Source organism: Convolutriloba macropyga, chromosome 7 (genome assembly GCF_964194025.1).
Source record: "Convolutriloba macropyga chromosome 7, txConMacr16.3, whole genome shotgun sequence".
In the NCBI taxonomy this organism is placed as follows: domain Eukaryota; kingdom Metazoa; phylum Xenacoelomorpha; order Acoela; family Convolutidae; genus Convolutriloba; species Convolutriloba macropyga.
Window position 1 is genome coordinate 73,273,415 of NC_134474.1, and position 26,713 is coordinate 73,300,127.

General features: G+C 33.9%; 1 protein-coding gene across 3 annotated transcripts in view; it reads right to left on the reverse strand.

Moving 5' to 3' along the window:
• LOC142343317 (uncharacterized) overlaps window positions 1-26,713 on the reverse strand; it is a 199,289-nt gene that overhangs the window by 30,658 nt on the left and 141,918 nt on the right. The window lies entirely within an intron of this gene.

The following is a 26,713-nucleotide window of genomic DNA, read 5'->3' on the forward strand; positions in this document are numbered from 1 at the left end:
AAACTTGTAAAATTTCTCGAAAATTTTGTTTCTCGAGGTTGGGAAAGACTTGTAATTTTTTTGAGAGTTTGGTATTGTGAGAGTGGTGGAACTTGTAAAAATTTTGGAAAAAAATTTTGGTGGGGTGAATGAGTGAAACTTGTAAAATTTTTCGAAAATTTTTCGAAAATTTATTTTTCGTGGTTGACAAGACTTGTAATTTTTTTGTAAAATTGGTGTTGTGAGAGTGTTGGGACTTGTAAAATTTTTGGAAAAAAGTTGGTGTGGTGAATGAGTGAAACTTGTAAAATTTTTCGAAAATTTTGAATTTTTTTTAAAAATTCTGAATCCTTTTTCTAGTCTAATGAGACTAATGAAGGACTGAAAAGCGAAATTGACTAACCTGATGGAATACTGAGGTGAGGGAAGAAAAAAGATAGTTTAAAATTGATAAGTTTCTGTTCCAATGTAAGAAATTTAATAGTTTTGCGAGTCTGAGACCGCACAAGTGGTATTAATTTTATGGGTTTTATTGCCCATACGTTTGAATTAACAAGCAAGTGTGAAGTAATGAAATTGGAAGTTTGTTGAATTTAAAGCCTGGAGAAAAGTTTTATGTAGAGTTTCGAACTGAAAATAGCGCATGAGAATGAATAGGGGACAAAATATCGTGAAAATTGACTGAAAAATAGAAGAAATTGGGGTTTAAAATTTGTCTGAAAATTGGTTAAAAAAGTGATTTTATCGCTTCATTACTGTGTCGGGAAATGATTGATATGGGGGTCAATTGAATTTTGGAGAAAGTGCGGGTTGAAAATAGTTTGAATGGAGCGCTTAAGGTGTATTTTTGAAGCCATTTTGCGTCAAAAACAGACAAAATTTTGAAAAAAAAGTGCAAAAATTGGTGTTTTTTGGTAGTAAAAAGTTAAAAAAAATTGTTTTTCGCCGCCAATAAGCATTTTTATACAATTTAAAAACTGTTAAAATATGGTACGAGAAATACTGTCAAGGAATCGGGTTTTTATTAAATATTATTTAGTGGTAACTTGCAACTACATTTTCTGTATTTTTTGATGAAAAAAGGCCAAAAATGTGCAGAAATTGTTAATTTTTGAGGTAAGAATGTAGAATGAAATGTTCTATGCTAGTTATAAGGGAGTGGACAACAAAGTTTTATAAGGTGAAAGTTTGCTCGAACAATTAATAAAGAGTAATTGGGTGTTGTTTGCATGTTACTTTTTGTTAAATTTTTGTTTTTTTTTGGCATTTTTTGACAAAAAAAGTGAAAAAATCGATGTTTCTTGGGCGATCAATGTAGAATAAATTAATGGTTCTTAGTTGAAACGCAATTTGCAATGAAAGTGTGTCATTTAATAGCTTGGTGAAACAAATGATAGTGATTAATTGGGTGCTGAATATATGTTTTTTTGTTACTTTTTATGTTTTTTAGTTAAAACTATCACTATTTTGCGAACCAAATGTTATGAAAGAACAGTCGGCTAAAATAGCTGACGTCCAATTGTACAGTTCTCAGTGTGCAAGGTCATTTTTATTATTTGCGCTGAAATTGTGAATAAAAAAGTTTGAGAGATTAAGAACAAAAAGGACATGATTTGGGCAATTTTGCCGGCGATTAACACATTTATGTATCTACGAAGACTTCTTTTAAGTGTTCATGTATGACTTCACAACATGGTAGACAAAACTTGGGTGTGGCAACCATAAAAATAGGCTGAGTTTGAGTTTGAGTTCTATTTTTGGCTTATCTGTGCAATCGACCTTGTAAAGCCAAAGTGAGGAAAAGTGGTCTTATATAGTTTTATTGGTATTTCATTTTCTTTAGGATTCCATTGAAAGCAAGCCGTGTTTCCTAAATTTCTCTTACTGAGTGTTGATACCATTAAAAGCGTATTTCTTGTCCACAACGGAAACAAAGTTATGACTGAAAAATTTTCCTTTCACGATAATAGTGACTTTTTCCACGAATAATATGAAGTGCTTTTTTTTGCTAATATTTGATACTTGAAATAAGCTGAATGATTTGAGAATTCAATTATAAGATAGTCAAAATTTATAAAGTCAGCTTCACAAAAGAATGTCACACACACAAAGCAATATCAACAAAGGAATAAGTTTGATTTAGTTTTCATAATTGAGATCGATTCTTCGTTTCTTTGGTGCAAAACACTTGCTCACGGGTGGAGTCGCAAGGCTTCCACTGCTAGAAACATCATCTGGTTTGTTTTCGGTTTTGTTTTCAGGTGTACAGGCAATTGTATCCTGAACCATGGCAGGTGGTGGTTCGCTAAAAGTTTGTGGGCTCTCAATATCTGGTTCCATTTTCCAAATGCTTTCGACCAGTTCAAGATCTCTCCAGTAACATTCTTGATTTTCATACAGCGGGATTTCTTTCACGTCATAATCGTAAAAAATGTTTCGTACTCCATCGTCCAATGTGTCTGGGTCAAATACAAACTCTCTGACATAAGAAGTTACAAAATCCAACAAGTATTGAGCTCCTTTCATAAGGCCTTTTTCAAATCGAAATGACTGAATAAAATTGAAAATCACAATAGGCACCGCCATGTGATTTACTGTAACCCACTCATCTAACTGATAGTCCTGCTGTACAATGATAACAGTTTGCTTTCTGTAAGTCTCGTAAGCAATTGTTCGGCTGTCAGGCGTCGATTCCGCCTTTAGAATGATGGCTAGAGGAGACATTAGAATTAATTTCTTTGGTTGTGGTAGAATTTTGGTAATCGAATTGAACAATTGGAATCTGTTGTCAAAATCCAGGAACAGTTCTGCTAATTAAAATTTTGAATTGAGCAAATGAAAGTTGAAGCGAAAGTTAGGAAATGAAGAGTTCAGTTATAATATTGATTTAAGGCGTGATCAATCAATTCCTTCCGTTTTGTTGTAAAAGGTTACTCAAATGGCTATTACACACAAATTCATTACACTCAAAACCTGGTGTTTTAAGTGAACCTTAGTATACTATTCGGTTTAACCTTTCTAATCTTTCCGTGTTAGCTATGTTGCATGTACACACCTAATTTTATTACTTTCTTATCTAGAGCAATTAATCAAAGCAGTATGTTGTTCAAATACCAAACAGCGTTCATATGGGCATATGGGTAACGCTATGTAGATCAAAAGATATATAAGGCTTTAGGGTTTGTCTGGGTTTTAACATGTGTTCTCGCAATAAATTCCCTTTTTAGATAGGACGAAATCACTTCAACATACACTTAACGAAGTTTTGTTAAACTCCCGGGTTTATTGTGCTTTGGATCAAAACTTGACCTCTCTGAGTTTACGCTGCCTTTTGTGCCTGCAGACCGCTCGAACGTATTTAATACTTTCTTATCAATGGTAATCAACAGTACAACGTATTGTGAACATTATATGTGTACATTTTGTGTGTATGTGTATCTGTGTCTATGTGTGGTTATTAGTGTATTATATGAACTATTTATGAGAATACAAACAAACTAACACCAGCAGGAAATTCTTTTATTGCTTCCCTATCTTGAAACGGTTTCAAAGGAATTTGCTTTTGTATGACCAAGGTTAAGTATGTGATTAATAAATCAAATCCCTTTTTGTCTGTTTGTAGTATATTGTTTTCCCAACCCAATGATCAGAACTCCATTTTTTGTTTATTTCCAATCATTTTAATGCGCAGCCAGACTAGCGAAAAGAAGGTATGCGTCTTGAAAAACCAATTGTATGCAGAAACTGTTTGAACAAAATTCACGAGAATTATTCATCGGTTTCATCAAAATACCCAAACAACAGTGTAAGGTTAAATTATTTTCTGGCTACAAGTGAATACTTTAGTGAAATTCAGGGTTTTGATTTTGATATAGCGCTAAAATTGAGGCCCTATGGTGGTATTATCGGCATAGATAATTCTTCAGTAGATAAATACTTAAAAATCTCAAAAGTTTTACGATTGCACGCTATTTTACACGACGCAGGTGGTTTCATATACGAAATATATAACCAAGGACCTGGTTACTCTTATATGCTTCCATGGAAAAGCAGCAACTGTTTTAGCGGACATTTGTCGGGAATATTGTTTTGCTTATATATAAAGGTTTTTCATCCTTCAATTTTTCATTTATTGGAATGCTGAGCAGCAAAACAGTTGTGTTAGACGTTGAAGGGTTCCGTCACAGAAAAGAAAAATTTATTGTTAAAGAACTTGGTGTTTGCACCGAGGACTATCTTGACTGCGTGTCATTTTTACCTCCAACAAGTTATAGTGAGTTAACAACTCAACAAAAGCAATCTTTCAGTTGGTTGACTAGAAATTTACACGGCATTGAGTGGGACACAGGAAACTATCCCTATATTTATCTTACACAAATAATTCAAAGCGTTCGTTTGAGGAATCCGGGTGCAATATTTTACGCTAAGGGAGAGGAAAAAGTAAAAATTTCTGTCAGATTTGCTTGAGTGCCCTATCATTGATCTGAATTCACTCGCCTGTCTTTCGATATCTGTGAACTATTTTACACAAAACTGTCAAAATCATTCAAAGGGCTAAAACAATTTCAACAAACATTGTGCAAAAGAAAAATCCATTTTCTATTTCAACTGGTTAACAAATGAGAGAGGAATTGACGAAAGTGGAAGCACCCTTGTCACCGAGTTCAACAATTTGCGCTTTGATTACGGGGGACGGGAATCTGAGTCTTTCAATTTCCAAAGACGAAACCATAAAAACCCGAAACCAGTTTTTACAGAGAAAAGTTAAATTGTTGCTGACTGAGGACGAAATTCGCTCATTTACTCATTTAGTATACTATATTGAACCTTTTCTTCAGTGGAGAAAGCAAAATGTCAAAAACTCAACCCAAAGTTTGTCCTCCGAGACTCTTACTGATGTCGAAACACCCGGTTGGTGAAGAAATAGACAAGAACGATCCTTCGCTGCCAAAGGAGATTCAGCATTTGGTGAAGGAAGAAAGAGTACACAAAATTGTTCATTATGACAAAACTGAGAGACTCCCGGAGTGCTTTATGGTTCATATGAAAGACTTTCTAACTGAGTTCAATTGCTATGAATTGTTTTATATAAAGTGATTTTTTAATACATTTTTTAAAACAATTTTTTTTTGTCTAGAGATGGAGGGAGTAACAGTTGATCAAGTTGACGCTGTTGTTGAAGAAAGTTTCTTTGAAAAAGAAAGTAGCAGCAAATCTTCATGGAAATTTTGTAATCAAACAACGTTGCCACGGTCAGAAGTTGTATTTTTTGTTCAAATGTTTGTTATTTTACTGCTGATATCACTTTGTATTGTTAAATTAACCATTTTAAAACCAAATTGTGAAGAAACTTCAGTTTGGATATCAATATTGTCAAGTTTAGTTGGATACATTTTACCAAATCCAAGACTATGAATAAAATTATATCTACGCAAGATAGGGTCTTCATGGCCGTTGTAGGGCCTTCAGGTTGTGGCAAAACAGAGTTAATTTTCAAAATGTTGATTGGAAACACATTTTACCCAAAATTTAACAACATTATTTTTTTATACCGAGAAATGCAACAAATATACATCAAAATGGAGAAAACACTTGGTGTTACGTTTAAAAAATACGCCAATTTAGAATTTTTGAATAGTCTTGCAAACTGTCTTCTGATAATAGACGACTCGTGCGAAGAAATTTACAATGACAAAGAATTTGTTAAATTGGCCACTGCAGGGCGTCACAAAAACATTAATGTTATTTATATCAAGCACAACCTTTACCAACAGAGCAAGTGGTCTCGTACAATAGACTTGAACACGACACACATCATTTTGTTCAAATCAGCCCGTGATATTCAACAAGTCGAATTTTTAGGTAAACAATTGAACCTCGTTAAATTTTTAAAATACTGCTATCAATTGGCAACGAAAGAACCGTTTGGGCATTTGCTTATCGATCTTGATCCAAAAACTTCTGATTGTTTACGATACTGTTCAAATATTACTGAGCCAGGTCCATCAATTTTCTATCTTCCATCTGATAAAGCAGAAACAACTCCACTAAACAATGAAAGAGAAAAAATTATCTATACTGAAGCAAATGGTGCTTTTGCAGCCAAAACAGTTAAGGAAATATTTGCGTAGTTGTGATAGTGATGCTATACTGGTTTTGTGTGAATGTCTTCACAATGTTTTACTGGGCCATGTTAGAGTGAAAGTAAGAGACTTAGAAAATTACAGACACATATTTGAAGGCGTTCTCAAGAAAAAGTCATCAATGGATAAACGGCGAGCACTATTACTAACAAAAGTCGGTTTCGAACTAATTCAACTCATTATTAAATTTTGTTTCATCCATTTGAGTTAAGCAATGTCAACTGCTGAAGAGTTTATTTTGATTCCCAAAAATCAGTTTATGAAGGAGCAACCATATTCCTCACAAATTCTAAATGATCCCAGAGTTCAGCATAGAGGTGCTCAATTTTCGTTTTTGAACTGCATGCGACCAAATGAAAACACTGACAAAGAGAACCAAGAAATTTTGGATACAAGGGAAACAACTGATCCTACTGAGTTGTCAAAAGTACATGCAGACAAAATTCTTCAAAATCTCAACATGCTAGCGCCAGCAAAACTTACCAGGACGGAAAAAATAGTTAACCTCATTAAAGAATCAAAAAAAGTTGTTATAGACGAAAAAGAAAATTTCATTGTTGACGGAGCCGAGACAGGAATAAATGTCCCTATTTTTCTCTATGATTTGCAGCAACCAACTAAAAAAATAAATAATCCAGATTATTTCAAGATTTTAGAGGCTTTAAACATAAAAGAAGACTTGGTGATCAACAGTAATGCTAAAATTGCGATCCGGAAAAGAACTCATAGAGTTACCAAACAAAAAGAGAAAAAGAAAACTTTTGCGCCAAAAAGAATCAAGCACAAAGAAACCAGCCAATTACTTACAGAGGAATCCTCAGAAGCCGGAAGTGGTTTCGAAACCTCAAAGGAAGACAGAACTCAGCAAGAGGAGAAGGACTGGGAGTCTTTCGACGAATGAGAAAAAATTGCTTGAGCTAAAATATACGAAAGGCCCCACAGCATACGGAAGCATAAAAAATCTACAAAAAAGCACAAAGTTGAAACCAAGTAAAGTGAAATTGTTTCTAGAGGGTAAAAATGCCCACACAAAGCATAAGAAATATAGAAAAAGATTTCCAACACTGAAAGTTATTGCTTATGACATAAACGAGATTTGGTCGCTAGACTTGGCTTATGTGGATAAAAAAGCAAAAGAGAACAAAGATGTAAAATATTTGTTGGTTGCGGTGGACTGCCTCTCAGGCTATCTACGAGTTGAACCCTTAAAATCAAAGTACGCCACAACTACAGCAGATGCGTTTAAGAAAATGATAAAGAACAAGCAACCTAAAAAAGTGTGGGTAGATGCTGGAACAGAATTTAAGGGCTCATTCAGCACTCTTTGTCAGAAAAATGATATTGAAGTTTATAAAACTTTCAGCGAGAAAAAATCAGCATTTGCGGAAAGAAATATACGTTCGCTCAAAAATTTGATATACAAGTATTTAGAAGACAAATGGACATACTCGTATATTAATCAATTGCAGAGCTTTGTACAAACCATTAACTCTAGAGTCAACAGAGTAACGAAATTGGCGCCGAATAAAGTAACAAAGAAAGACGTTCCTTATTTGATATCACTAATTTTCAATAATTCAGCAAAACTAGTTCGCCGACCAAAGTTTTACGTTGGGGACTTTGTGCGAATATCAAAAGCGGATCTTCCTTTTAGAAAAGGATACAAGCAAACATTTACCAACGAAGTGTTTGAGATTTACGATATACCTACAACAAATCCACCTACTTATAGTCTCATTGACGCATCCCAAGAGCCAGTCAAAGGAAAATTTTATGAATTAGAGTTGGTCAAAGTTAGAGACAACAGTAGTGAAATAACAAAACATGAATGAATTCACCGTTCACTTAGTCTCATCAGCCTCTATGAATATTTTTCCTCAAAACACCTTGTCTTCTTTCAAAAACTATTTCAATGAAGAAATTAATTTGGAAGGGGATTGGCGAGTTGCTCTAAGTTAAATTATCTTCCCAGCAAAAATAAATCAAGTGAACAAAAGTGATTTGAAGATATTTTCCTCTGAAGGTCTTAAGTTTTATGAGAAAAGTATTCCATTTGATGCTGTCTCCAGACCATACGGAGGAGAACGAGCTATTATTGGAACTGGTTCCTATGAAAACCGTGACCATCTTTTGAGATCCTTAAAAACAGCTACTGGATTGCCTCATTTTGACTTTCAATTTAACAAAATCAACGGAGTTTTATTCCTCTTTTTTGGTAAAAATGAAGGAATTACTTTTCCGGATAAGGAAATTCCAAGCATACTAGGTTTCAACGGTATTCATGATGGGTCTGGTTATCATATTGGATACAAGATGTTGGACACTTTTGAAAATCTGACCATGGCAGAAGACGAAGAAAAAACTTTTGTTGGCGATTATCCTTTTGATTTGTCTGCAGGGAAGCAACTGATTTTTATTTATGTTAACATAATTGAGTATCAATACGTAGGTGATACTAAAGCTCCTCTTATTCGAGTCATTGATTCAAAACAACGCCTGAAAAACGGTAGCCCCTGCAAAATAGAGCCAACACACAGAATTGTCTTCAGCAACTTGGAATACAAAAAGTTATTATCAAAAAATTTTCAGTCAATTGAAATTCAATTGCGGACAGAAACCGGACAATTAGTTCCATTCGCTGGAACAGGAAAAGTTATTTTGACATTAAATTTTAAAAAATTCGAATAAATGGAAGCCTACTATCAACAGCAATCGGTATCACCATACTTTTCAGGACACTATCGCCAACGAGGAAGTGGTTTTGGGGCTTTAGCAGCAGGTATTGGTAGAGCCGCATTACCAATTGCAAGAAAGTTTCTTTGGCCTGTAGCCAAAAAGATTGGACGTGAATTAATTGTTCAGGCAGCTCCTGAGCTGGTAGAGGTTGTTACAACGAAACAGTCTCCAAAACAAGCATTAAAATCGACTGTGCAAAAAACTGTAAGGAAACAAGTGGGCGGATCAAAAACAGGAAGAATGCGTAAATTAAAAACTAACGGTGAAAACCCAAAACAAGGCATTCGTAAGAAAAAGCCTTTGACGAGAAGTCGGTCAAATTTCTTTTCTAAAGTTCAAAATGATTACTAATTTACTGCCCGCAGAGGCAACACACACCACACTTGATTTATTTGAAAAACAGCCTCTGCTTATTACTTTTGACAATGCTTTTACTCAAAAAGTCGGACCTTCCTACTCCCCGGACGGTCCAATGCTTGAGTTTGAAGTTTTGGGCGATAGGAACAATTTCACAGATTTACAAAAATTTCTCCTTGAAATTAAATGCAAAATCTCCCGAAACAATGACGGCGATTTAAAGACAGGAACTGACGCTACAAATACAGACGCGCCATACTTTAGCAACAACGCATTACATTCTTTATTTTCAGAATGCACTGTATCTGCTAACGGTGTTAAAATTTCCAACACAAACGGAAATTATGCGCATAAAGCATTCATTGAAACGGAATTTTCTTCGGGAAAAACTGCAAAAAACACATGGCTAGCTTGTCAGGGATATTATTACGAGGATGAGCCAGCTAAAATTGATGGCACCGACGGTCGCTCGGACGACGTAGCGGCCAGAAAAGCTCTTGTTGCTAATTCCCAGGAAAACTATTTCATTGGAAAGCCGGCAAGTGATATTTTAACTTGTGATAAACACCTACTTAGTGGTGTTACTCTGCGAATTTCATTTAGAAGGTCTACAAATGATTTTGCTGTAATTTCAGAGTCAAACAAACATTACAAAGTTAAAATAATTGAAGCTAATCTCTACGTCAGAAAAATTACAATAGCGGATCATGTTTTGACGGCAATTGAAAAAACTCTACTAAAAACACCTGCCTTGTATCCCTATACAGAAGTATTGCCACGAACTTTTTTAGCTACAACTGGAATAAGAAGTTGGAGCCATGAGGATATTTTCTCGAAAGAGCCTGTACGACGTATGATCATTGCAATGGCAACAAATCAAGCATACCTCGGAACTAATCGCACTAATCCTTTTCACTACCAGAAATTCAATTTGAGCCAAATTGTTGTTTATTGAAATGGTCAACCTATTGTTGGAACTCCGGTCTCAACAACTTTTGACCACCGCATTTACTTCAATACTCTGGAAGCCTTGGATTTTCTTGACAAAGGTGGGCATTGAATAACTCTGGACAATTATCCCAATCATTTTATTCTAGCTTTTGATTTAACTTCAACGCAAGAGGCGTCTCATGATTTCATTCATCCAGAACTTACAAATTGCTCAATTTCGGTTCAACTTACATTTGACGGAGCATTGGCAGCCAACGTAGAAATTTTATTTCTGGGCGAAAGAAGTTCAACGTTTTACGTTAATTCGGAACGGAAGGTGACAAAAAACTCAATTATCACCTACCCCACCGATGGATAGTGATGAAATACGCTATTTGTTGGGAAAATGTATTCATTTAAAATATTGTTTTTACGGAGTTTTTGCAGCGGACAATTTCCCAAAACTAACAAGAGAAGGCTTTATTATAGTTAATGCTTCACCAGCGCAATATGAAGGAAGTCATTGGATGGTTATTTTGTTCCGCGAAAACAAAGTTTATTTGGCTAACCCGCTTGGAATCCCGATACAAAACTACCAAATAATGTATTCCCGTCTGGTACAGTTTTACAATGAAGTAACCCAACCCAAGTACTCAAACTTAAGCCAGTTCAGAATCAAAACTCAAAACTCTGTGGACTTTTTTGCATTTATATTGCGCATGTGATGTTTGGTTACGAATATCCTTTATTGTTGAATATGAACGATAATGATTTGCTACGCTTTGCTAATCATATGCTCTAACATTTTTTAATTAACGTTTTTTTGCTCAATACTTTCCTCAAAGACAACAGAGAACACAAGTATTAATTAGAAGATTTCGATTCCATAATAAAATTTATCAAAATGAAACTATTGTCAACATGCAAACAACCATAGCCACTATTTAATATATCAAGTATTTTGGAAAGCTCACCGTATAGACCACCATTATAAATACTATAGAATCTATCAATCGTACAATTAGGCAAAAAGTCAGTTTGAGTTTGAACATTATTAGTAAAAACACAATCAACGTTAGGTAGTTTTCGCTTAGAGTTTGCAAAGTTCAATTGGTGTTGCTCGTTGTAGTTCACCGCTTCGTCAATTTTCTTCATTATTTCTCCACGAAAAACTGTATTTGTCAAATTAGTTTTAATAAGTAGTTTGAAACAGGTGAAGAGACAGGGTATAATGAATGGTTTGGATGCTGAAGACTTGAAAGAATCAGGAAGTTGATCATTGGAGGCAATAACATGATAATGAAATCCAGGTACTTTACAATAATCGTCATTCAAATGCAAGCCGTTGGCAAAGTTCTTTGTTACTGTATGGTCAAATATAGGCTCGCTTTGACATATAAAGTAGCGATATTGTTTGGCAAACTGACGAAAATATTCCGGCGTGCGCTCAACCATTGCCTCCACCATTTTGCTAATTAATTTTCTTTGTCACTTTCACTTGCTTTATGTGCAATTTTTTGTCGTGATTTTTTTGCTCTTCCACCTTCGTACTGGGCTCGTTCTTCGAGATCACTTTCACAACCAGTTCGCTGCCTTCGTTTATTTTTCTTTGCGGTTCCTGGAGACGATAGATCTTGAATGGTTTTTATTTTCTGGCCGAGAAGATCGAAATCAGCAGCTGACAGAGTTATTCTTTGGTTAGAACGAAATTTCTCGGAGTCTTTTTTGAAGAGTCGTAGAGTAATATATGTTCCCGTTGTTTCGTATGTTTTCACTGAAGCAACAACAAGTCGTTTGCTAGAGCACAAAATTTCGTGGTAAAAGTCACTATTATCGTGAAAGGAAAATTTTTCAGTCATAACTTTGTTTCCGTTGTGGACAAGAAATACGCTTTTAATGGTATCAACACTCAGTATGAGAAATTTAGGAAACACGGCTCGCTTTCAATGGAATCTTAAAGAAAATGAACTACCAATAAAACTATATAAGACCACTTTTCCTCACTTTGGCTTTACAAGGTCGATTGCACAGATAAGCCAAAAATAGAACTCAAACTCAAACTCAGCCTAGTTTTATGGTTGCCACACCCAAGTTTTGTCTACCATGTTGTGAAGTCATACATGAACACTTAAAAGAAGTCTTCGTAGATACATAAATGTGTTAATCGCCGGCAAAATTGCCCAAATCATGTTCTTTTTGTTCTTAATCTCTCAAACTTTTTTATTCACAATTTCAGCGCAAATAATAAAAATGACATTGCACACTGAGAACTGTACAATTGGACATCAGCTATTTTAGCCGACTGTTCTTTCATAACATTTGGTTCGCAAAATATTGATAGTTTTAACTAAAAAACATAAAAAGTAACAAAAAAACATATATTCAGCACCCAATTAATCACTATCATTTGTTTCACCAAGCTATTAAATGACAAACTTTCATTGCAAATTGCGTTTCAACTAAGAACCATTAATTTATTCTACATTGATCGCCCAAGAAACATCGATTTTTTCACTTTTTTTGTCAAAAAATGCCAAAAAAAACAAAAATTTAACAAAAAGTAACATGCAAACAACACCCAATTACTCTTTATTAGTTGTTCGAGCAAACTTTCACCTTATAAAAATTTGTTGTCCACTCCCTTATAACTAGCATAGAACATTTCATTCTACATTCTTACCTCAAAAATTAACAATTTCTGCACATTTTTGGCCTTTTTTCATCAAAAAATACAAAAAATGTAGTTACAAGTTACCACTAAATAATATTTAATAAAAACCCGATTCCTTGACAGTATTTCTCGTACCATATTTTAACAGTTTTTAAATTGTATAAAAATGCTTATTGGCGGCGAAAAACAATTTTTTTTAACTTTTTACTACCAAAAAACACCAATTTTTGCACTTTTTTTTCAAAATTTTGTCTGTTTTTGACGCAAAATGGCTTCAAAAATACACCTTAAGCGCTCCATTCAAACTATTTTCAACCCGCACTTTCTCCAAAATTCAATTGACCCCCATATCAATCATTTCCCGACACAGTAATGAAGCGATAAAATCACTTTTTTAACCAATTTTCAGACAAATTTTAAACCCCAATTTCTTCTATTTTTCAGTCAATTTTCACGATATTTTGTCCCCTATTCATTCTCATGCGCTATTTTCAGTTCGAAACTCTACATAAAACTTTTCTCCAGGCTTGAAATTCAACAAACTTCCAATTTCATTACTTCACACTTGCTTGTTAATTCAAACATATGGGCAATAAAACCCATAAAATTAATACCACTTGTGCGGTCTCAGACTCGCAAAACTATTAAATTTCTTACATTGGAACAGAAACTTATCAATTTTAAACTATCTTTTTTCTTCCCTCACCTCATTATTCCATCAGGTTAGTCAATTTCGCTTTTCAGTCCTTCATTAGTCTCATTAGACTAGAAAAAGGATTCAGAATTTTTAAAAAAAATTCAAAATTTTCGAAAAATTTTACAAGTTTCACTCATTCACCACACCAACTTTTTTTTCAAAAATTTTACAAGTCCCAACACTCTCACAACACCAATTTTACAAAAAAATTACAAGTCTTGTCAACCACGAAAAATAAAATTTTCGAAAAATTTTCGAAAAATTTTACAAGTTTCACTCATTCACCCCACCAAATTTTTTTTCCAAAATTTTTACAAGTTCCACCACTCTCACAATACCAAACTCTCAAAAAAATTACAAGTCTTTCCCAACCTCGAGAAACAAAATTTTCGAGAAATTTTACAAGTTTTCGAAAAGGATACCTAAAAAAGGCCATGCCTGAATTGTAACGGGGGGGACAGGTCCCCCCCCGTTACAAACCAGGCATTTTCACTACTACTGTTTCGATCGCATAAAAATTTTCCGGTGCAGTTATTCCTGTCAAAAGTCATTTTGGTCTGTGATTGACTGATCAGTGGTTGTTTCCGTCTGTAACCGTCTGATCAGAGGTTATTTCCGTCTGTAACCGTCTGATCAGAGGTTATTTCCGTCTGTAACCGTCTGATCAGAGGTTATTTCCGTCTGGCACGGTCCGGTCAGAGGCCGTTTTGGTCTGGCTCTCGGTTACGCCTGTCTTCTATAGAACTCTACAGATTTAACAGTATATTTCTTTAATATTGATACATACAGTATACCTTTTATTGAAATCAAATTGTTGACCTTATACTGTAGAAAATTGACCCCTCAACTTTTTAAATAACGTTTGAAAACCCACATATAAAAAACCCACCTGATAGAGTTCTTCGCCTGGGACAACTTTTCCTTGAAGACTTTCATTGACATAGTTGCACGTTTCTCCTTTAGGGCCAGAAGTGTAATAATTGCTCATTACATCACCCATATCCAAATATGAGTTTCTGTCACCCGGTGCCATTTTCGCAGCTAAGCTATTATCTTGTTTTCTTTCTTTCTTTGATAGCAATTATCAAATAATCTTACGTCTAGCTCCGATCGATTGCAGTTGTGAATTTTCTGCACTTTGAGACGAATTTTTGAAAACTGAGGCTAAGTTACTAAACAAACTAAAGCTGAATTACTAAAGTGATAGTTTTTATTTGTAGCAGATTTTTGTAGTTATCTTGCAGAAAACTTGTGAAAAGTAATAAATTTTCTTTTTTGTTGTAAAAAAAGCTTCGCTGCCAGTTAATTTTGAAAGTCGAATAAGTAAATTTGAAATGAGTCATTGTTCCAGCACGAACGGTTGATCGTTTTGAAAAGAACGCGTATTTGAAAGACTCGCATCGGTGACTCATCAAAGTAAAAGATGAATGATTACTTTTACAATGCAGCAAAAAGAGTAAAATTTTTTGCTCGTGAAATCGGTCGTGCGATAAATTTTCACGACTGATTTCTCAAACTTTTACTTATTAGTAAGGCGTGTCATGATTCTGACTGCCGAAAAAGTATTGACAACAAAGTGGTTTGAAGACAACTTCTTAGTCATCTCAATTTTATTTGATACATTTGAAAACACGCCTTGCATCAATTGCTCGCCTGCTTTTGCCTTTACTGCTGTGTTTGTTCGGCGGCTATAGTAACAAGCAATTTTTGTAAACCTGCAGCACGCGATTAGTTGATAGAAATTAAAACTAATTAGAAGACGTATGAGTCATTGAGATTCGCTTCAATGCAAAATTAAATTAGACCTTTTTTAATAAAATTTTGTGATGTTTAATTTTGGTCACTGCCGAAGATATCTCCTATAATTGTTTGTTTACAGGAGTAAACTGTTTTTCCTTTTTGGTGCATCACTTCCGAAATTTTAAGGATGGCATTTGAGCTCGCGCAATCTTGATCGGACACCTGAGATAAGGTGTGTTTATGTCATGAGCAAATACCGGATCTGAAAACTTAATTTATCAAATGATTGCTGTTTCTGAAGGAGCAAAATCTTATAATGAGGTAATTTTAGCAAAACCGCTACAGGTCTGGGTCAAAATGAACAACTGCATTATGTCAAGACATTTTTTTCCCTTTTTCATTTTACCTTAACTATGTGTTGATAACTTGAGTTTCTAGCAATCTCAAAAGTTTTCTTGGTTGCCTTACGGAAACTATATATTGTTTCGCGGTAATCGTACAGGAATTATAGAGTAATTTTTGAGAAAATATACACAGTTTATGCATAAACGCATACAAAAAAGGCATTTATACAAAAAAAATGCACAAATTTTCAATAAACTACCAGGTCACATATGACAGGAAAAAAGCAGATAGAACTGCAGTATAATTTATTCTGAAGGCACTCCAGTTAATATTTCACCCATATGCGTGGTCTAATGCGCGGTTTTCAATTTTGTTTCAATATGTTCTATTTTACCAGACATTTGGGATGTTCTCTGTGAAAAGTGAAAAAAAATCTGGAATTTTATAATGGCAAAAATTAATTGATGTGGACTGTCCAAATAATTACTTACTATTGTAATCAAACCAATAAACTCAATTCATAAATTGTTGACCCAATTTCGCATTCACTTTTGTGTACAGGTAGTTCGGAGTGATAAAACATGATAACACAATCACTTGAAAGATTCCTCAATCACAACATTTCACGAAAATCTTGGAGAAAACGAAAATGTTAAACAGTGCTAAAATCAGATGCGTTCAGATATCTATGATTTCTTTAATAGTTTTCAGCTATTCCTCCTCAAAGACAACAGAGAACACAAGTATTAATTAGAAGATTTCGATTCCATAATAAAATTTATCAAAATGAAACTATTGTCAACATGCAAACAACCATAGCCACTATTTAATATATCAAGTATTTTGGAAAGCTCACCGTATAGACCACCATTATAAATACTATAGAATCTATCAATCGTACAATTAGGCAAAAAGTCAGTTTGAGTTTGAACATTATTAGTAAAAACACAATCAACGTTAGGTAGTTTTCGCTTAGAGTTTGCAAAGTTCAATTGGTGTTGCTCGTTGTAGTTCACCGCTTCGTCAATTTTCTTCATTATTTCTCCACGAAAAACTGTATTTGTCAAATTAGTTTTAATAAGTAGTTTGAAACAGGTGAAGAGACAGGGTATAATGAATGGTTTGGATGCTGAAGACTTGAAAGAATCAGGAAGTTGATCATTGGAGGCAATAACATGATAATGAAATCCAGGTACTTTACAATAATCGTCATTCAAATGCAAGCCGTTGGCAAAGTTCTTTGTTACTGTATGGTCAAATATAGGCTCGCTTTGACATATAAAGTAGCGATATTGTTTGGCAAACTGACGAAAATATTCCGGCGTGCGCTCAACCATTGCCTCCACCATTTTGCTAATTAATTTTCTTTGTCACTTTCACTTGCTTTATGTGCAATTTTTTGTCGTGATTTTTTTGCTCTTCCACCTTCGTACTGGGCTCGTTCTTCGAGATCACTTTCACAACCAGTTCGCTGCCTTCGTTTATTTTTCTTTGCGGTTCCTGGAGACGATAGATCTTGAATGGTTTTTATTTTCTGGCCGAGAAGATCGAATTCAGCAGCTGACAGAGTTATTCTTTGGTTAGAACGAAATTCCTCGGAGTCTTTTTTGAAGAGTCGTAGGGTAATATATGTTCCCGTTGTTTCGTATGTTTTCACTGAAGCAACAACAAGTCGTTTGCTAGAGCACAAAATTTCGTGGTAAAAGTCACTATTATCGTGAAAGGAAAATTTTTCAGTCATAACTTTGTTTCCGTTGTGGACAAGAAATACGCTTTTAATGGTATCAACACTCAGTAAGAGAAATTTAGGAAACACGGCTCGCTTTCAATGGAATCCTAAAGAAAATGAACTACCAATAAAACTATATAAGACCACTTTTCCTCACTTTGGCTTTACAAGGTCGATTGCACAGATAAGCCAAAAATAGAACTCAAACTCAAACTCAGCCTAGTTTTATGGTTGCCACACCCAAGTTTTGTCTACCATGTTGTGAAGTCATACATGAACACTTAAAAGAAGTCTTCGTAGATACATAAATGTGTTAATCGCCGGCAAAATTGCCCAAATCATGTTCTTTTTGTTCTTAATCTCTCAAACTTTTTTATTCACAATTTCAGCGCAAATAATAAAAATGACCTTGCACACTGAGAACTGTACAATTGGACGTCAGCTATTTTAGCCGACTGTTCTTTCATAACATTTGGTTCGCAAAATATTGATAGTTTTAACTAAAAAACATAAAAAGTAACAAAAAAACATATATTCAGCACCCAATTAATCACTATCATTTGTTTCACCAAGCTATTAAATGACAAACTTTCATTGCAAATTGCGTTTCAACTAAGAACCATTAATTTATTCTACATTGATCGCCCAAGAAACATCGATTTTTTCACTTTTTTTGTCAAAAAATGCCAAAAAAAAACAAAAATTTAACAAAAAGTAACATGCAAACAACACCCAATTACTCTTTATTAGTTGTTCGAGCAAACTTTCACCTTATAAAACTTTGTTGTCCACTCCCTTATAACTAGCATAGAACATTTCATTCTACATTCTTACCTCAAAAATTAACAATTTCTGCACATTTTTGGCCTTTTTTCATCAAAAAATACAAAAAATGTAGTTACAAGTTACCACTAAATAATATTTAATAAAAACCCGATTCCTTGACAGTATTTCTCGTACCATATTTTAACAGTTTTTAAATTGTATAAAAATGCTTATTGGCGGCGAAAAACAATTTTTTTTAATTTTTTACTACCAAAAAACACCAATTTTTGCACTTTTTTTTCAAAATTTTGTGTGTTTTTGACGCAAAATGGCTTCAAAAATACACCTTAAGCGCTCCATTCAAACTATTTTCAACCCGCACTTTCTCCAAAATTCAATTGACCCCCATATCAATCATTTCCCGACACAGTAATGAAGCGATAAAATCACTTTTTTAACCAATTTTCAGACAAATTTTAAACCCCAATTTCTTCTATTTTTCAGTCAATTTTCACGATATTTTGTCCCCTATTCATTCTCATGCGCTATTTTCAGTTCGAAACTCTACATAAAACTTTTCTCCAGGCTTGAAATTCAACAAACTTCCAATTTCATTACTTCACACTTGCTTGTTAATTCAAACATATGGGCAATAAAACCCATAAAATTAATACCACTTGTGCGGTCTCAGACTCGCAAAACTATTAAATTTCTTACATTGGAACAGAAACTTATCAATTTTAAACTATCTTTTTTCTTCCCTCACCTCATTATTCCATCAGGTTAGTCAATTTCGCTTTTCAGTCCTTCATTAGTCTCATTAGACTAGAAAAAGGATTCAGAATTTTTAAAAAAAATTCAAAATTTTCGAAAAATTTTACAAGTTTCACTCATTCACCACACCAACTTTTTTTTCAAAAATTTTACAAGTCCCAACACTCTCACAACACCAATTTTACAAAAAAATTACAAGTCTTGTCAACCACGAAAAATAAAATTTTCGAAAAATTTTCGAAAAATTTTACAAGTTTCACTCATTCACCCCACCAAATTTTTTTTCCAAAATTTTTACAAGTTCCACCACTCTCACAATACCAAACTCTCAAAAAAATTACAAGTCTTTCCCAACCTCGAGAAACAAAATTTTCGAGAAATTTTACAAGTTTTCGAAAAGGATACCTAAAAAAGGCCATGCCTGAATTGTAACGGGGGGGACAGGTCCCCCCCCGTTACAAACCAGGCATTTTCACTACTACTGTTTCGATCGCATAAAAATTTTCCGGTGCAGTTATTCCTGTCAAAAGTCATTTTGGTCTGTGATTGACTGATCAGTGGTTGTTTCCGTCTGTAACCGTCTGATCAGAGGTTATTTCCGTCTGTAACCGTCTGATCAGAGGTTATTTCCGTCTGTAACCGTCTGATCAGAGGTTATTTCCGTCTGGCACGATCCGGTCAGAGGCCGTTTTGGTCTGGCTCTCGGTTACGCCTGTCTTCTATAGAACTCTACAGATTTAACAGTATATTTCTTTAATATTGATACATACAGTATACCTTTTATTGAAATCAAATTGTTGACCTTATACTGTAGAAAATTGACCCCTCAACTTTTTAAATAACGTTTGAAAACCCACATATAAAAAACCCACCTGATAGAGTTCTTCGCCTGGGACAACTTTTCCTTGAAGACTTTCATTGACATAGTTGCACGTTTCTCCTTTAGGGCCAGAAGTGTAATAATTGCTCATTACATCACCCATATCCAAATATGAGTTTCTGTCACCCGGTGCCATTTTCGCAGCTAAGCTATTATCTTGTTTTCTTTCTTTCTTTGATAGCAATTATCAAATAATCTTACGTCTAGCTCCGATCGATTGCAGTGGTGAATTTTCTGCACTTTGAGACGAATTTTTGAAAACTGAGGCTAAGTTACTAAACAAACTAAAGCTGAATTACTAAAGTGATAGTTTTTATTTGTAGCAGATTTTTGTAGTTATCTTGCAGAAAACTTGTGAAAAGTAATAAATTTTCTTTTTTGTTGTAAAAAAAGCTTCGCTGCCAGTTAATTTTGAAAGTCGAATAAGTAAATTTGAAATGAGTCATTGTTCCAGCACGAACGGTTGATCGTTTTGAAAAGAACGCGTATTTGAAAGACTCGCATCGGTGACTCATCAAAGTAAAAGATGAATGATTACTTTTACAATGCAGCAAAAAGAGTAAAATTTTTTGCTCGTGAAATCGGTCGTGCGATAAATTTTCACGACTGATTTCTCAAACTTTTACTTATTAGTAAGGCGTGTCATGATTCTGACTGCCGAAAAAGTATTGACAACAAAGTGGTTTGAAGACAACTTCTTAGTCATCTCAATTTTATTTGATACATTTGAAAACACGCCTTGCATCAATTGCTCGCCTGCTTTTGCCTTTACTGCTGTGTTTGTTCGGCGGCTATAGTAACAAGCAATTTTTGTAAACCTGCAGCACGCGATTAGTTGATAGAAATTAAAACTAATTAGAAGACGTATGAGTCATTGAGATTCGCTTCAATGCAAAATTAAATTAGACCTTTTTTAATAAAATTTTGTGATGTTTAATTTTGGTCACTGCCGAAGATATCTCCTATAATTGTTTGTTTACAGGAGTAAACTGTTTTTCCTTTTTGGTGCATCACTTCCGAAATTTTAAGGATGGCATTTGAGCTCGCGCAATCTTGATCGGACACCTGAGATAAGGTGTGTTTATGTCATGAGCAAATACCGGATCTGAAAACTTAATTTATCAAATGATTGCTGTTTCTGAAGGAGCAAAATCTTATAATGAGGTAATTTTAGCAAAACCGCTACAGGTCTGGGTCAAAATGAACAACTGCATTATGTCAAGACATTTTTTTCCCTTTTTCATTTTACCTTAACTATGTGTTGATAACTTGAGTTTCTAGCAATCTCAAAAGTTTTCTTGGTTGCCTTACGGAAACTATATATTGTTTCGCGGTAATCGTACAGGAATTATAGAGTAATTTTTGAGAAAATATACACAGTTTATGCATAAACGCATACAAAAAAGGCATTTATACAAAAAAAATGCACAAATTTTCAATAAACTACCAGGTCACATATGACAGGAAAAAAGCAGATAGAACTGCAGTATAATTTATTCTGAAGGCACTCCAGTTAATATTTCACCCATATGCGTGGTCTAATGCGCGGTTTTCAATTTTGTTTCAATATGTTCTATTTTACCAGACATTTGGGATGTTCTCTGTGAAAAGTGAAAAAAAATCTGGAATTTTATAATGGCAAAAATTAATTGATGTGGACTGTCCAAATAATTACTTACTATTGTAATCAAACCAATAAACTCAATTCATAAATTGTTGACCCAATTTCGCATTCACTTTTGTGTACAGGTAGTTCGGAGTGATAAAACATGATAACACAATCACTTGAAAGATTCCTCAATCACAACATTTCACGAAAATCTTGGAGAAAACGAAAATGTTAAACAGTGCTAAAATCAGATGCGTTCAGATATCTATGATTTCTTTAATAGTTTTCAGCTATTCAGCAAAGCTATAATTCTGGAAAATTTCAGCTTTAAGACTTCTTTAGTGCAGCACCGGTCAATTCTTGGAATAGAAAGGTCATAGAAACACCCCCTATTTGTGTAAATTTTGTGTGATAAAATTAAAGCTTGTTTGTTTAAAACGGAGATTTTTAATTTCAATTTAAAAACCATTCTGTAGACCAAATTTTGGTTTAATTGAGCATCAAATTTTTTGAAACGTCGTAGTCAGGCTAATGAGAACATTTTGAAGTACTTGTGGCTTAGAGTGAGCTAAAAAGTTTGTATATACAGTATTAGCTGTCTCAAATGGGTCATTTTCTGAAGCCATTCAGGGATTCTATTTGATGAAATACGTATCAAAACGTAATCAACATAGCTGCTAGTACAATCATTGTATTATATTTGTAGAAGGTTCGATTGGGTTTTATGTTATGGTTTTTCTGACGTCATATTGGATCCCTAAATGGCCACAAATAATTGCTCACCCGGGACAGCTTATTTCGGAAATGCAACCTGTTTTGCTGCTTTTCCTGTTTGGCTGCGCATATTGATACTCAAAACAACCTCACTAGCTTCAGGAAGTACTTTTGCAAAATTTGATGATATATGATGCAGTTTGAAGTAATTTTTAAAATTTTTAAAATTAAATAACCTTGGTGCAACCAAAGCGTGGTTCAAACGAAAAATTAACATTTAACTGAAAGGATTTAATTTTTGATTGCGTCATTGAATCATTCAGATAGTTCCAAAATCGCCAAAATAGCTATTTCACGACTCGTTGCTAAATATATATAATAAAAAATTAATTTAAAAACAAGTAACTAGTCAAATGCAAACAAATGTCTATGGCGAAAGTCACAAAATTAACCGAAAGTTTAGATATGAATTTTCTGGTTTCATCTATTCTCTCCAGTTTTTTACCTACCCAGTATGTTGTTCTGCACACCCTTATAGAATTTTTGCCCCATTTTATTACCCATCAAGTAACGTTACAGCACATGCGCTTTCGGGCGAACATTATTCACCCATTCATCTTGGGGGTTAAGGGGGTTGGGTTGGTAAACTGAAAAGATGAAAATCAGATACAAAACAGCTCAACAAACTCAGCCCATGTCCAGATAATACAACCCCAGAGATTAAGCCTTAACAAGTAAGACATAACAAAACAGACCAAAACAGTCTCAGCCAAAATAGTCTATAGAAAGGACACTATAGGGTGTTAGCTGAATGTAGCACTTGAAGAAATAAAAAAAACCCAAGCAGTTTAACAAAACTTCTTGTTAAATAGTATGTCAGGTCCTATTCCATTTCAATTTTTTTTCAATTTGTGCCAACAGCCTTTTAAAATTCGCTTTGCTTTATGCTTCACTTCCAATTCACATCCAATTAGTGTCATTTCAAAATCACTGTCGTACGAGCTAATCGACAATTTAACCGCAACACAATCAGAGTTGAGATAGAACACTCTTTGGAATCAAGTAAATTTTTTTACTATAACCAAAAATTTAATATATTACATGACAATATATATAACACAGAGGAAGCTCAGTAATGTGCGTTTACATATAATGTTCCAACCCCGCTCATCCGCAGTTTTGGCTTAATTATCGACCAAATGAGGAAAGGATAGAAAAGTTTCAAGAGTTCAATTATTTTTTCGAAAATACCTTTTCGAAAAAAAAATTGCGTTCAACTCAAATAACGTAGTGGAATTTTAAAAATACCGGTTTAGAGGGCCGTGGAGATTGTCATTATTATGAATACAAGACAAGACAAACAACAAAATTAAATAACAACAAAAAAATAATAGCAATCAAAACTCGTTTCTATTTGCAGAAAAACTTAATGACGGAAACTAAATGGGGGCGTCGGATAAAACCTAAACTGAAAAAAAAGATTTCGTTGTTCATCACTAGAAGAGATATGGAACGTGTCCGAAATTAGACTGCGTAACAAAAAGACACAAAACAACAAAATCGTCTACCTTAAAAATTAAGCTCATAATTTTTGAAAACAATTGGGTCCAAAGTAATGAAACTCACAATAGGTATGAACTAAAATATTTCTGAACACCTTTAAAAAATGACCCTTTTTAACTCATTAATAAGACATTGGGACCTGTCATTATCATTATTCTTTTCATACGACTACAAAAAACATAAAAAAACTCCAAAAAAATTTTGCGAGAAAACGGTGTTGAAGCCGTTATGACCATTATCTTTGACCTAAGAACAGAAAACAAACAGTTTGGTTGCATATCGTTTGAACGCCAATAAAGCGATATGTGACTACTCAATAATGAGACTAACAAGCAGACAAAAGAGAGAAAACTTGAAAACAACGTTTGTATTTTTCAAAAACAAATAATTCAAAGAACATGAAAATCATTAGCTAAAAGTTCAATTCAATGATTAGGTTTTTTCATTCTCTCAAAACGCGGCCGTTGAGATTTTTTTGATCGAAATTGTCCTAAGTTTTCGGACATAATTGCAAATAGACGATAACAAATTTTTTTTCTCGAAAAACCCAAGTTCGAAGCCGTCAATACCATGATGAATTTAGTTAAAGCATTAGACTTGATATTTTTTGCCCCCCAGCCTCTATGTCAGCAACAGTATATGCGCTCTGTACTTAATGATATTAGGTTACGAATAGATAAAAAACACAATACTCAAGGTTAAAAAAAATTTTTTGAAAACAATTGAATTTTAGATTCATTTATTCCTCCAAAATAAGCCCTTGAGATCTGTAATTAAAAAAATGAAAGAAGTTAAAAAAAAATAGCGTCAGATACAGAAAAATATAAACAGAATTTGAAAAACCGTTGTCGCACCCGTAAAATCAGTTATCAATTCAATGAAAACTTTAGATATGTTCAACTGCGCATTTTTGAAGCCAATTTTGTGATATTTGATCTGTAATTGTAGACATAAAAGAACAGAAGCTGCAAAGTAAAGAACTAAATAATTTTTTTGTAAACAATATTTTTCACAGTCATGAAAAACAATCAGCTATCAATTCAAATCATTTATTAGGTTCCTTAATTTGTCGAAACCAATGAGACGTATCCTTAATCAAAATATGCAGAGCAAAAGCACCTTCTTTTTGAAAACAAAAATTTTCAAAGTCATGAAAATTTATCAGCTGTGAAATGAAGTTGTCAAATATGTTTTTATACCTCTCAGAGGCCACTGAAATCTTCAACCACGCAGAATTTGTCATTAGTTTAAAGAAGGAACTCCAAATGCAGACAAAAACGGAAAAAAAAACAATTCATTTTGTTTTTGTTTGCAAAAAAAGACGTTGTATTTAGTAAACCTGAAGCAATCAGTAACAAAATATTATTAAACTGAGAAAAAGGATAAAAACGTCCAAGGTTGGCTCCTTTTTAAGACTAGACTATTATGCGATAAGTGACCCATGATAAATGAGACTATATAACAAATTGTCAAAAGGAACAGAAGACAGAAAATTTAAAAATAAATTCTTTCATATTTCTTGAAAAAAATGTCTTTAAAACCTTGAAAGCCATCAGCTAACAACTAGAATCAGTAAATAGGCTCATGTACTCTTCCATAAAGAGCCATGAAAAACTCTTGTTTTGTTATTCAGAAGTTCTCAGACGACAACAAAAAAGGCAATTGAAGACGAAATAAAAAAGAATCATGAAGTTCTTCTAGAAAATGGGGTCGGATTCGTTAAAACTATAATCCATTCACAAAAAAATTGTTTTCAATTTTTCCTGACACCAATAAAGCAAAATCTGCCTATAAACAATTTGATAATGTGTTAGCACAAAAAAGAACATAAAAAATGTCTAATTTGGGCGAAACTAGTGGTATCAAAGCCAGAAAACATTTTTTTTGAAGCGTGAAGCCGCAATTTAATTATGTAGAATATGCATTCTCTCAGTGCTGGTGAAAGTGGACCAAACAAAGGAAAAACAGTGGCAAAACTCTAATCCATTGTTTATTTTGAAAACAATTGTATTTAAAGGTCAACACGAGAATAAGCTTTCGCTTGAAAAAGTAAAAAGATTTCCTGGAAATTGTTTATGAAAACAACTGGGCTTGTCAATAGTGAGCCTTGCTGCGAAAAGTTCTGTTCTCTAATGAACTTAAAAAGGCAGTCTCTTTGTTACAAAAAACGACAGCCACTTATTACAATCCGGAATACTTTTGCTTTTAATAATTCAAAACATCAGACCAAAACTAGCCCTGCTGTTACTATTCATTCATTAAGAACATGAAATGGTACCCTGTGAAATGAACATATAGATATTCTGACAAAAAAAACATCAGTGGAAAATGATTCTGTTTGTATAATTATAGTATTATATTAGCTTGTTACCAGCAAAATTTCAAACCAAGAAAAATTTCAAAGAGAGCAGAGAGGTAAACTAACCCTCTCATGAGTTGAAGCGATTTGTACCAGCAATTTTTTTGGGGTTCACCTTCGGAAAACTGAAGCAAAGTTGACTAAAAAAGCTTAATTCTTGTATTTTTGATATAAAAGCGCTGATTCTTTTTTCAAATAAGTGGCTTGAGTTTGAGCCAAGAGTTAGATGAAAAATCTCATCGCCACTCTTCCATCTTTAGAAAACAAACGAAAAACTTTTTTAAAATCAATATAAACATTTTTATCAAATCTGACACAAAATAAAGGCAAAAATTCCGGAAAATATCAAAAAAAAACAATGAAAATCCGTCTATTATTCACAAAACTTTAAACCTCGTTAACTAACATAAAAACTCAATTCAAAATTCTACGCTGGACGGGCTTTCTAATACAACTCACAGCTATACCACTCACGGCTCTCTACGATGAATTTTTTCGATCGGCCAAAATTGACCGAACAAACAAAACCCATTTAAGTATAGAGTTCCTCCCCCACTGAAATGGGTCAGAACATTAAGCCATGGTTTAGTAATATAAATTGGCATGTAATATAGTACCTTTTGGTTATCATTATAATAATCGAAACTTACTTGTTTCCGGAGACGAAAAAGTCCAACTATGAACCTACTTGATCGTTATTTCAGTAATTTTTCAGGAAAGCG